Source organism: Stegostoma tigrinum, chromosome 39, assembly GCF_030684315.1.
Source record: "Stegostoma tigrinum isolate sSteTig4 chromosome 39, sSteTig4.hap1, whole genome shotgun sequence".
Lineage (NCBI taxonomy): Eukaryota > Metazoa > Chordata > Chondrichthyes > Orectolobiformes > Stegostomatidae > Stegostoma > Stegostoma tigrinum.
In genome coordinates this window covers 21,845,315-21,856,290 of record NC_081392.1, presented here as the reverse complement: position 1 = coordinate 21,856,290, position 10,976 = coordinate 21,845,315, and the positions used below count along the sequence as shown (strand labels likewise).

The 10,976-nt window shown below is 45.4% G+C and overlaps 1 long non-coding RNA gene across 1 annotated transcript; it reads right to left on the bottom strand.

The window, feature by feature from the left end:
* Positions 1 to 1,375: 1,375 nt before the first annotated feature.
* On the bottom strand, positions 1,376 to 9,671 carry LOC125447775 (uncharacterized). The gene is made up of 3 exons (XR_007246604.2): positions 9,492 to 9,671; positions 6,463 to 6,617; positions 1,376 to 1,539 (listed from the first exon to the last, which is right to left on the bottom strand). It is a non-coding gene; the product is annotated as an uncharacterized LOC125447775 (long non-coding RNA).
* Positions 9,672 to 10,976: the final 1,305 nt, after the last annotated feature.

Here is a 10,976-nt window from a genome sequence, read left to right as displayed (position 1 = left end):
TCTTTGTTCAACACCCTCCTGTCTCTAAATTCCTCCAGCCCATATAAACTTCCTCAGCTCTAATTGTCTTTACCCTCACAAACTTCCCTTTGTTTGACATCTAATCCAGCCTCACAATCCTCACCATTTCTGTAACCTCCTCCAACCTCACTTTTCCCTATTTTTGAAATCTTCTCCAGTCTCAGAACCCTTCCAGTCTCTAATATTCTCCAGCCTCACAAATCTCAATGATATGTCCCTTCCTCTAATATAGTCCTAATGATGATGCCCCATTTTTATTCCTCCACTTGATGGTGGCACTTGCAATTTCCTGGGATTCAAGCTCCAGAATTTCCTGGTAAACCACTTCATCTCTACACCTCATGTTTTCTCCAGAAAACATTGAATGACTCATGATTGGTCATTTTAATATCTCATTTTCTGAAATGGCTTGAAATATTGCTGGGCATCTTCCTATGTGAAGAGTCTCAGAGGTGTACAGTGCAGAAGGCGGCTCTGTGGCCCATCCAGCCTGTGCCAGTTAAAAACCACAACCTAACTATTCTAATCTAATTTTCCAGCACTTGGCCCAGAGACTTGTCTGCGTTGGCATCACAAGTGTCCATCTAAATATGTCTTAAATGTTATGAGGATCTCTGTGCCTACCACCCTCACACACAGTGAGGTTCAGTGCCATTGTCACAGCATGATGACATCACAGACAGGAACAGAGACGAGCTGAGTCTGTGCAAACCAAAGATCTCCCACACACTGAAGGACGGGAGGGACCCTGATAGGGGGCAGAGGAGTTTTAACAGAATGGTTTGTAGGAAGAGGGTTTTTAGTTGCATGGTTAGGGCTGTTTTTTTTTTAAAAACATTGTCCTTCCATGTGACTTGGGCGTTGCTGGTACATATTGAGAATATCCATCTATTATAGATGGACTCTCCTTCTCAACCTCTCCCCTCGCCTGGGGTGTGGTAATCTTCGGGTTAAACTAGCCCTATGGTCAGGTAGGACTACGGTGACTTTACTTTTGGCACAGAGATGCCACTTTGCCTCGGTGGTGGAGAGGGGAATGTTGAATGCGTTGGATGGGACACCACTCAGAGCGCTTCATCTGGAGGATGTTCACTTTTTCTAATAGTGTTGGGGCTGTACTCATGCAGGCAAGTGGAAAATGTTCCAACACAATCCAGATGAGTGCCTTATAGACAGCAAACAGTCATTGGGGAAATCAGGTGTTTGGGGAAACTGACTGCTCTGCTTGTAACAAAGGATTTTGAGGGGACCTTTGATAGAGGTGTTTACAAAAGAAACACTTTAGGACGATAAAGTGTAGACTCATGACTGATCATAAAAAAGTTACAGGACACATTGAAAATTTTAGGGGCAATCTATTGAGAAAATGGGGTGATTTAAGAGACGAATTTTACACGGCAAGTGGGAAATGAGCAGGAACACAATACGAATATCCAGGTGCTGATGAATTGAGTAATTCTGTCAGAGTTTGGTGTTACAATACTCGAGTTCCCCACCTGAAAGTCCACTTGTAATATCCTGTAACACAAATTCATAAAATCCATCACTGTCAGTCCAGGTAGAATTTCACAGCATCCCCTCATCCTGGCCAAGGATAACTGTGCATTGTCTCTATTACACATTCTTTTTGGAGGTCAGTTGTCGATTCAGGGAGAAATCTATTTGGGTTTCTAGGCATTTCCACTTGGGGACTTCAAGTCACTGACCAGAACTGCAGGTCTTTGACACATGGCAAAAGAACGGCCATGATTTAGAGAGATGCAGATGGCAGGATTCACTTCCTTTTCTTCTGTGCTGCTGCATCAATGAGACATTGGGCTGGAAAAAGCTAACACAGCTTGATAAACAAGTTGTCTCAATTCTGAACAATGGACAGAAAGCTTCTCCCAGTCATTCAAAAGAATGCCCCTTAAAAAGATAGCAATTACTTATGTGTCGTCTTGCCCAATGCTCCCAACAAAAAGATTAGAAGAATGAGGGAGTATCTCATGAAGGGATAACAGTCAAGTTCCGTGAAGGTTACAGTTTATGGAGAGATATTGATACATGGGTGACAAGTTGGCAAAGGGAGTATAAACGTAGGAAATTATGAAGTTTATTCTTGAGAAGACAACCAAAGAACAGTGTTACTTAAAAGGTAAAAACTGTGGAAAACTGCATCACACAGGGACTCAGGAATAATTGTGCAGGAAATACAAAGCATGCACACAGTTACAACAGGTAATCAGGAAGGGCAAAGGGATGTTATCCCTTATGTCAAGGTGTTTGCAGTGTAAGAGTTTGGAATACATGTCTCAGGGCAAATGTACAAATTGTTAAGACCACATCTGGAAGAATGTGAGCAGCTTTTTTGGTCCACTTAAGCAAATATATCACTTCATTGGAGGTATTTCAGAGAAGATGAACTAGGATGATCACTGGTTTGGAGGGATTATCTTTTAAGCTAAGACTAAACAGGTTTGGAATCTACTAACTAGATTTTAGAAGAATGAGAGATGATCCAATGAAAAATACAGGATTCTTAAGGGAGTTGGCAGGATAAATGCCGAGGGGATATTTCAGATCGTGGGAGCAGATTCTTGATAATGCAGAGAATAGAGGGTTCTCTTTTGGAATCATCAAATGTAAGGCAACACAGACATGGGTAAGGGGTTTCAGTTACAAGTGAGGTGGAGAGAAGGAGCATTTTAGAGGTTGAAATTTCTGGCATGCGATTGAGAAGATGTATGGTAAGATGTTCACGTTGAGGGGAGATGTGAGAGCATATTGAGAAGAGTGCAGTTCAGCATCACAGTTCCCAGCGAGAGGATGGATTCAGTACAATAGTAAGAAAAAACCATTTGTAATAACAACTGAAGGCAATGTGTTTAATTATCACAAAGTTTCATTGGAAGAAATTTCAGCTAATCGAGTAGTGGAATCATGACAAGCGGTTGTATAATTGAGTAACCGTGGAGCGGGGGGGGTGGGGGGGGAGGAGGCAGAGCGAGAGCGAGAACATTGTAGAATACATGCAAAACCCAACATGGTGCTTGTGGAAGATCTCACCTCCTGGCAGTATGTCGGTGAGAAACAGCATGGGCCAAGGATAGATACTTGAGGGACATCAACTACATGGATTTCAGACAGGAAAGAGAGAGATGGAGTGGGATTTTCCAACGACAGTGAGGTCAAACATTGGTTTTAAACAGAATGGGTGAGAAGGACATAACCAGAAAAGAGAAGCAGACAGAACACGTGACAATATCTGAACTGGCATGGGGGCAGAGGCAAGGAGGAGGAGGAGAAATGAGAGACTTAGAATGTTTGTAGTTTAGTGAGAATAGGGCAAAGGATTAAGACGAACTCTGATAAGGCTTACACGAGACTGGAGAAAGATGCAAGTTTAGGACTAAAACAACGAGCAAAGTGCAAAGGCAATTTGGTTTGGTGGGCTCGTGGAAGAAAGGGAGGCAGCAGAGGCATCCGATTTGGATTGTCTCAATCTTTGTGAGATGGAGTTTCTGTCTCTCCCTCACTCGTTGTTGGAGGGGAGGATGGAGGAGACAGGATGACAGACAATGGTTTGCCTGTGTTAGAGATATTCAAAAATGAGTGAACAAACCTGATGAATTAACTTTTATCCAGAATATTAAAATGTACAACAGAAGTCTGGGTTTGAATCCCATCTCAGCAGATGGTGGAATTTGAAATCAATAAAAAAAACTGGAATTAATAATCAACTGGTTGCCATGGAACCACTGCTAATGGCAGTTAAAGAAAAAAATCTAGTGTCCTTCAGGGAAAGAAATTTGTCAACCTCAGCAAGCCACTCAGTTGCTAATGACTGTAAAGTCTCAACAAAGAAATGATGCTGGGTGGCCCACTTGGCATCTACTAAGGCACTAGGAAGAGACAACTGCAGAATCAGCCCTATCGACTCCATAAACTCCTCTTTACTAATATCTCGGGGCGAGTGGCAAACTTTGGAGAGTTGGCTCAAAGACTAGTCAAGAAACAGCATCATATGCTTAGAATCTACCTTATAGACAAGTGACACACACCACCATCACTGTCCTTAGTGAAGGCCTGTCCCAGGAGCAGGACAGACGTGGCAGCACAGTGTTACTGCGGTCAGAATAGCTGACCTGGGAGTACTTGACATTGACTCTGAAGCCTGGAAGTCTCATGGCTCCTGCTGAATGTCATGGACCATCCTCCCTCAGTTGATAAATTGGCAACAGTATTATCACTAGATTATTAATCCAGCGACCCAGATAACATTCTGGGGACCTGGGTTCGAATCCTGCCATGGCAAATGGTGGAATTTGAATTAAATAATGATCTGGAATTAATAGCCGAATGATGACCATGAAACCATTGCTGATTATCTGGGTTCACTTATGTCCTTTTGGGAAGGAAATCTGCCATCCTTACCTGGTCTGCACGACATGCAACTCCAAACCCACAGCAGTGTGGTTGACTCTTAACTGCCTTTGGGGCAATTAGGGGTGGGCAATAAATGCTGGTCCAGCCAGCAATTTCCACATCTGAAGAGTGAATTTTAATAAAAGAAAACTACATGTTGAATAGCACTTGGAGAAACAGTGAGAGTGTGAATGATGCTAAATGTACTCAATGTCTACCATCAGTAGTTCAGCATCGGGATTACCAATCAAGCTGGTCAAAGCTACCTGGCTGGGACTGCAGCAGGTGCTGACGCAACCAACAGAAGGGAAAAACATAGCAGATCTCATTGTCACAAATTTCCCAGCTGCCGATGCTTCTGTCTGTGACAGAATTGATAACAGCAACCAGCGCACAGTCCTGCGGAGACAAAGCCTCATCTTAAACTTGATAATACCCTCCATTGTGTTGAGTGTCATGAACTTCGGCTAAAAAGGGACAGACTTGGAACAGATATAGGAACTCAAAACCAGACATCTATGAGGCTTTGTGGGACATCAACAGCAGCAGAACTTACTCCGGCACAATCTGTAACCTCATGGGCCAGCATATTGTGCACTCAAACATTACCATTGATCCAGGGGAACCACACTAATTGAATGGATAGTATAGGACGGCATGCCAAGAACAGCACCAGGCATACCTAATAATAAAGGTGCCAACCTGGTAAAGCTACCCAACAGGACTATCTGCATGCCAAATAACATAAGCAGCAAGAGTCAGAGCTAAGCCACCCCATAACCAATAGATCAGATGTAAGCTCTGCAGTTCTGCCAAACAGTCGTGAATGGTGATGAACAATTAAACAACTCACTGGAGGAAGCATGTCAAAAATCCCCATCCTTACTGACAGAGGAGCCCAACTTATCCATGCAACAGATAAGACTGCAGCAATCTTCAGCCAGAAGTGCCAACTGGATGCTCCATCTCAGCCATCTTCAGAGGTCCCCAACATCAGAGATGTGATTTTTCATCCAATTTGATTCATTTCAAATAATATTAATAAATGGATGAAAGGTTAAGGACCCTGGCAACACTCTGGTAAAAGTACAGATGACTAGTGCTCTAGAGCTTACTTGCCGCCAAGCCAAACTGTTTCAGTCCTGCTACAGCACTGGCATCTACTGACAATTTGGAAAATTACCCAGGCCTGGTCAGCACAAAAACACAGCAAATCCAACCCGACCAATTTCCCCTCAAGCAGTCTACTCTCTATCATCAGTAAAGTGATGGAAGGTGTTGTCAACAGCAGTATCAAGCAGCACTTACTCAGCAGTAACCTGCTCAGTGACACCCAGTTTGGGTCACGGCAGGCACTCGGTTCCTGATCTTATGACAGACTCGATCCACAAATTCACAAACAGCTGAATTCCTGAGGTGAGGGTAAACAGCAGAGCCCTGCACCAAAACCACTTATTTCCACTTCAGTGACAATGACCCGACAACGACACCTCAGTTTCAGCTCATCTGCTGAACCTCTCATCTATTCCTGTGTTACCTCTAGATGTAACTATCCAAATTCACCGAGTGACGGCCTCCCACATTCAACATCCCTGTAACCTCAGGAATACCTAAAATTCTGCTGCACACAAGTTCATTTGTACCAAGACCTGTTCACCATCACTGCTGTGCTCCCTGACCCACAAAGGCTCCTATTTATAAACAACAATTTAAAATTCCCGGCTGTGATGAGCCCTATCTCCCTGCACCACACAACTTCAACAACTCATTTAGTTCCAGACTCCAACAGTGTGTTTAATCATTGCTTCACTCCTGGAGGCTGTTTCCACAGTTGCCAGGGAACATGGTCTGGAATTCCCATGATAAACCTCTTAGGTTTGCTTTCCTTCTTTAGATAGTCATGAAAACCTGCAAATTTGGTAACTTTTTGGTTGCCTGACCTAATATGGCATTAGGTCAAAAGTTTCTTGATAATATTTTTGTGAAGTTATAAAACATGATAAAAATACAAATTGTTTGTTGATTTGGACATACACCATCAGCTCTTCAGTATCACTAGGTGAATGATCTGTAACTTCTCAAATGACCACATTGTGGGAGCACCTTCATTGTACGAACTGCAGCAGGACATGAAAATTAAACATCACGTTCTCCACAGGCAACAGGGCTTTGGCAACGATCGCTGGTATCTGTGGAAGGAGAAACAGAGTAAATGTTGCAGAAGTGCAAAATGAATGACAGAATAAAAATGCTGTAGAATTTGGTGGTCTGAAGTGGAAGAAAAATGCACTCTTTCTGGGAAAATATTTCCAGACTTTGAAAGACACCATTCAAAAATTAATCTGGTAAGAGAGCAGCACATGGTGAGGGGGTGGGCAGCAGTGGAAAATTTATTTACAAAAATGTATAAGGAAATAACAGTAAAATACTACAGAGATCAAATATATCCATCATTAGACACTGAAGAGATTAGACACCGAGAAAGTTGATCAGGGAGTACAGAAGTGAGTAAGAGCAGTGCGAGCTGCTAATATCCCACACTCTGGGAAAGAAATCCAAAAGAAACAAACATTTGGATAAGAGATAGTAGGAACTGCAGATGCTGGAGAATCTGATTAAACAAGGTGTGGAGCTGGATGAACACAGCAGGCCAAGCAACATCTTCAGAGCTGGAAAGCTGACGTTTTGGGCCTAGACCCTTCATCAGAAATGGGGGAGGGGGAACAGGATTCTGAACTAAATAGGGAGAGAGGGGGGGGAAGACAGATTGAAGATGGAGAGAGATGATATGTGGAGAGGAGACAGGCAAGGGAGGTGATAGGTCAGTCTAGCGAGGACGGACAGGAAAAAAGGGGTGGGATGAGGTTAGTAGGCAGGAAATGCTGGTGCAGCTTGAGGTGGGAGGAGGGGATAGGAGAGGGGAAGAACAGGTTAGGGAGGCAGGGACAAGCTGGGCTAGTTTTGGGATGCAGTTGGGAGAGGGGAGATTTTGAAGCTTGTGAAATCCACAGACACCACTGGGCTGCAGGGTTCCCGGGCAGAATGTGAGTTGTTGTTCCTGCAACCTTTGGGTAGCATCGTTGCGGCCCTGCAGGTGGCCCAGGATGGACATGTTGTCTGAGGAATAGGACGGGGAGTTGAGATGGTTCGCTACTGGGAAGTGCAGTTGTTTATTACAAACCGAGCGGAGGTGTTCTGCAAAGCGATCCCCAAGCCTCCGCTTGGTTTCCCCAGTGTAGAGGAGGCCACAACGGGTACAGGGGATGCAGTATACCACATTAGCAGATGTGCAGGTGAACGTCTGCTTTATGTAGAAAGTCTCCTTGGGGCCTGGGATGGGGGTGAGGGAGGTGGAGTAGGGGCAGGTGTAGCACTTCCTGCGGTTGCAGGGAAGAGTACCAGGTGTGGTAGGGCTGGAGGGGAGAGTGGAACGGACAAGGGAATCACAGAGAGAGTGGTCCCTCCGGCAAACAGGCAAGGGTGGGGAGGGAAAAATGTCTTTGACAGTGGGGTCGGATTGTCGATGGCGGAAGTGTCAGAGGAATGTGTGTTGGATCCGGAGATTGGTGGAGTGGTATGTGAGGATGAGGGGGATTCTTTTTCGGTTGTTATTGCAAGGATTGGGTGTGAGGTAGGAGTTGTGGAAAAAGGCAGGAGACAAGGTCAAGGGCGTTCTCGATCACTGTGGGGGGCGGGGAGGTGGGGTTACGGTCCTTGAAAATCAAGGACATCTGAGATGTATGCGAGTGGAACCCTGGGAGCAGATGTGGTGGAGGTGAAGGAATTGGGAATAGGAGATGCAGGACGGTGGATGGGAGGAGATGTATTCTAGGTAGCTGTGGGAGCCAGTGGGCTTGAAATGGATATCGATTTCTAGATGGTTGCCCAAGATGGAACAGAGGTCCAGGAAGGAGAGAGAGATGCTAGAGATGGTCCAGGTGATCTTGAGATTGGGGTGGTAGGTGTTGGTGAAGTGGACGAACTGTTCAAGCTCCTCGTGGGAGCACGAGGTAGCACCGATACAGTCATCCGTGTACCGGAGGAAGAGGTGGGGCTCAGGGCCAGTATAGGTACAAAAGAGTGACTGTTCCAGCAAAGAGGCAGGCATAGCTTTGGACCATGTGGGTACCCATGGCCACCCCCTTTGTCTGTAGGAAGTGGGAAGAATTGATAGAGAAGTTGTTGAGGGAGAGGACGAGTTCACCTAAGCGCATAAGGGGGGTCAGTGGAGGGGAACTGGTCAGACCTGCTGGACAGGAAATAGCATAGGGCTTTTAGGCCATCTGTATGGGGAATGCAGGTGCTAATGTGGTATACTGCATCCACTGTACCCATTGTGGCCTCCTCTACATCAGGGAAACCAAGCAGAGGCTTGGGGATCACTTTACAGAGCACCTACACAGTTTGCAATAAACAACTGCTCATCCCCACCTCGCTAATCTGTTTTTCCTCTCACCAATCCCCTCCTCTCAACTCAAGCCACACCCCCATTTCCTACCTGCTAACCTCATCTCACCCCTTTGACTTCTTGGTCCTCCCTAGACTGACCTATCCACTGTCTCCATCCCCACCTACACTCACCTTTACCTGCTCAGTCCCCACCTCTAACTTGTCTGTCTCCTCTACACCTGTCTCCCCCCCCCCCCCCTTTCTCTATTTCAGAATCCCCTTCCCCTCCCCCATTTCTGAAGGGTCTAGGCCCGAAAAGGTCAGCTTCCCTACTCCTCTGATGCTGCCTGTCCGGCTGTGTTCCTCCAGCACCACACGTTGTTCTCTCACTTTCTACCAGAGACGGCTGCGCATGCGCCCAACTTCACCTCGACCCTTTCAAAGCTGCCGCGCATGCGCCCCGCGGATCATTGCCCCCAATAAAGATGGTGACGGTCATACAAGCCTATCACCATCTAAGGCATTGATTTGTTTTCTGCCAACGTAAGTCTGGGAGTTTCAAGTGTGTGTTTTCCGACGCGCACTAAGCGTTTGTAAAACTTCCAAACCCATACGAATATCACTCCCCTCCCGCTTTCTGCCGTTTTACCTTCTTTACCGTGTCCTGCTCTTACCTGAATTGCAAAAATCTTGGTCTCAGCGAAGGACCTAGGCCCGAAAGTTCGGCTTTCCTGCTCCTCTGATACTGCTTGACCTGCTGCATTTATCCAGCTCTACACCTTGTTATCGCGAATTCTCCAGCATCTACAGTTCCTATTATCTCAGCGACCCTGCACCGCTCTCGTGGATGATCACGTGGTTTTCACTGATTCCCGCCCTCTCTTCATTCCGATTGGGCGACATCCGCCCGGTCATGCACGGCACACCTGTGCTCCTATTGGTCCCGCACTGACATCACTCACCCAGACGCCATTGTCAGCTGGAACATGCGCAGTGCTTCGTGTTGGCATTGTGAGAAGCTAACGATCGTCGTCGCAATGTTGCATTTTGAGGCAAATGAGCCTGAGAACTGGATGAGAAAGATTGTTACATTAGCGATCCTGGGGTTTTACTAAGTCGCTCTGAGGAAGGGGCACTGCACCCGAAACGTTAACTCTGTCTTTTTACCTTCATAGATGCTGCCAGACCTGCTGTGCTTTTCCAGCAACTTTGTTTTTGTTCCTGATTTACAACATCCTAGTTCTTTTGTTTTTTTTAATGAGTCGCGATTGAAAAGCCTTCCGGCAGCTCAAAGCTAAAGATACTCTTGATACCGCTCTGTCAGCGAATAGAGAAATGGCGGTGAAATAAGGGTAATAAATCCAGGTCTAGCAGTCCTCAGGTAAGATGGAAAGAGAATAGTTATGAACATGAAGAACATCACGTGGTTAAGTGAGATGAGTGTTCATGTGAACTGTGATTGGGCAGAAAGGGAGGTTAATCAAAAAAGAACAAGCATAAAAAAGATTCTCAAGAATGGTCTGTGCAATGGAATGCCACGAGAATCAGAAGATAAAAGCCCAGAACAAGAAAAAGTTTGAAGACCGAGGCTGCAAAATCTCCAATAAGTTGTTTCACTGCTAGTTATTGATATAAGCAGTATAATCCAAGTTGAACTGTCAATAGCTGTCTAAGTTTGCCACTGTAGTTTACTTCATAACAGATAAACTCCACACAGTCTCAATAAACCTGACAGTTGGTTCAGAAATTAATTCTGCTGCCAAATCCGTTCCTGTTTGAAAAGGGGTATAGATCACATTTAAATAGACAATGATAAATGTCAACCCAGGCTGGTAGCAAAATTCTACACCCTCACCACTGACTCCATCCCTGCCCCTGATAACTGGCAGGTAACACACTGGTCACAGTCATGGTGCAATATTTCACCCCAAGATGAGCTTCCAACCACATTACTCACCCCCACACCCATTATCACAAAGACCACATACAATTTCAACCTCAACAGCATCTCAGTTCATTTGCTGCTGAAACTCTCATCCATTCCTTTGTTACCTCTCGACTTAACTCCTCAAACACACTCCCGGCCGGCTTCTTAATTCTACTTCCCTAAAATCTTGAAATGATCGAAAAATCTGCTGCCCGTGTGTTTACTTTCACCC